Source organism: Nicotiana tabacum, chromosome 1, assembly GCF_000715075.1.
Source record: "Nicotiana tabacum cultivar K326 chromosome 1, ASM71507v2, whole genome shotgun sequence".
Lineage (NCBI taxonomy): Eukaryota > Viridiplantae > Streptophyta > Magnoliopsida > Solanales > Solanaceae > Nicotiana > Nicotiana tabacum.
The window spans coordinates 41,483,566-41,486,268 of record NC_134080.1 but is presented as its reverse complement, the minus strand read 5'-3'; positions in this window follow the sequence as shown (position 1 = coordinate 41,486,268).

Genomic DNA, 2,703 nt, shown 5'->3' with positions numbered 1-2,703 from the left:
TCTGAATGACACCAAACCGGTTAATTTAGGAACTCCTGAAGAAATCCGAGAGACCAAAATAAGCATTCACACGGACAAGAAAATGCGAGACGCGATAATTCAACTCCTTTTTGAATTTAAAGATGTGTTTGCTTGGTCATACGATGACATGCCAGGACTAGGTGTTGATCTAGTGGTTCATAAATTGCCAATTCACCCTAATTGTCCTCCAGTTCAACAAAAGCAAAGAAAGTTCAAAACTAAGGTCAGTGACAAGATTAAAGAGGAGATCACCAAGCAGCTGAAAACGGGAGTGATTCGGGTAGTCTAGTATACAACATGGTTGGCAAATGTAGTTCCAGTGCCGAAAAAAGATGGGAAGACTCGGGTATGTATGGACTATCGAGACTTGAATAGAGTGAGTCCCAAAGACAACTTCCCACTGCCTAACATCCACATCCTCGTTGATAATTGCGCCAAACACGAGATACAGTCTTTCGTAGATTGTTACGCTGGGTATCATCAGGTGTTGATGGATGAAGAAGACACCGAGAAGACTGCTTTCACTACACCTTGGGGTACTTACTGTTATCGGGTTATGCTATTTGGTCTGAAGAATGCCGGGGCAACTTACATGAGGGCCATGATTGCCATTTTTCATGACATGATGCATCAAGAAATAGAGGTGTATGTGGACGATGTAATAGTCAAGTCCAGGACGGAGGATAATCACATCCAAGACTTGAGGAAGTTCTTCGAGAGACTGAGGAAGTACGACTTGAAGCTGAACCCAGCCAAATGTGCTTTCGGAGTCCCATCGGGCAAGCTTTTGGGCTTTATAGTAAGCAGGAGAGGTATCGAATTAGATCCAACAAAGATAAAATCTATCGGGGATCTACCTCCCCCAAGAACGAAGAAAGACGTGATGAGTTTGTTGGGCAGGTTAAACTATATCAGTCGATTTATTGCCCAACTGACAAGCACGTGTGAGCCCATATTTAAGCTGTTGAGGAAAGATGTGGCGATCAAATGGACGGCTGAGTGTCAAGAAGCTTTTGACAAAGTCAAAGAATATCTTTCAAATCCCCCAGTTTTGGTCCCACCAGAGCCAGAGAGACCACTGTTCTTGTATCTGACAGTCTTGGAAAATTCTTTCGGTTGCGTCCTCGGGCAACATGACATAACCGGAAAGAAAGAACAAGCGATCTACTACTTGAGCAAGAAATTCACCGGCTACGAGGCCAAGTATACTCTGCTAGAAAGAACGTGTTGCGCTCTGACGTGGGTTGCTCAAAAGCTGAGACATTATCTCCAAGCTCACACTACTTTCCTCATAAACAGGCTGGATCCTTTGAAGTATATATTTCAGAAACCAATGCCTACTGGAAGACTGGACAAGTGGCAAATCTTGCTTACTGAATTCGACATAGTCTATGTCACCCGCACGACAATGAAAGCCTAGGCGTTAGCAGATCATTTGGCCGAAAATCCAGTCGATGAGGAATACCAGCCATTGAGTACCTATTTTCCAGATGAAGAAATAAACACCGTAGAGGTGGTCTCGGAGCACGCTCATGTTTGGAAGATGTTCTTTGATGGAGCCGTAAACGCCAAAGGTGTAGGAATCAGGGCGATTTTGATCTCGCTTTCTGGTCAGCATTATCCAACCACAGCTAGACTGCGTTTCTTTTACACAAACAATACAGCTGAGTATGAAGCCTGCATCATGGGCATGCATATGGCGATCGATCAGGATGTCGAAGACTTACTGATTATGGGAGATTCCGACCTGATTATCCGGCAAGCCCAAGGTGAATGGGAAACTCGGGATGTCAAGCTTATCCCTTATCGACAGCACGTGGAGGACCTCAGCAAGCGTTTTAAATCAATAGAGTTCAGGTATATCCCGCGATGTCACAATGAACTAGCAGATGCACTTGCTACTTTGGCTTCGATGCTACCCTACCCAGGCAACGCCCATGTCGATCCCTTGGAAATCCAAATCAGGGAGAGACACGGTTACTGTAACGTAATCGAGGCAGGATCGTGCATACATCCATGGTACCATGATATCAAGAGGTTCTTGAAGACACAAGAATACCTAGAGCATGCTACTGGAGATCAAAAGAGAACCATTAGGCGGCATGCAAGTGGTTTCTTTTTAAGTGGCGAGTTGTTATACAAGAGGACCCCGGACCTCAATCTGATAAGATGTGTTGACGCCGAGGAGGCGAGAAGGATCATGCACGAAGTACACGCAAGAGTGTGCGGACCCCACATGAACGGGTATGTCTTGGCAAAGAAAATCCTTCGGGCAGGTTATTACTGGATGACCATGGAAAAGGACTGCTTTAGCTTCGTTCGGAAGTGTCATCAGTGTCAGGTGAACGGTGATTTGATTCATGCACCTCCCACGGAATTGCATCCCATGTCTGCACCTTGGCCATTTATTGCCTGGGGCATGGACGTCATTAGTCCGATCGAGCCGAAGGCCTCAAATGGACATAGATTTATACTGGTTGCCATCGACTACTTCACGAAATGGGTAGAGGCTGTCACTATCAAGTCAGTCACCAAAAAAGCTGTAGTGGATTTTGTACATTCAAATCTTATTTGTCGTTTCGGTATTCCTGCAACTATCATCACAGATAACGCAGCGAACCTGAATAGTCACTTGATGGGAGATGTATACGAGTAGTTCAAAATAACGCATAGGAATTCTAC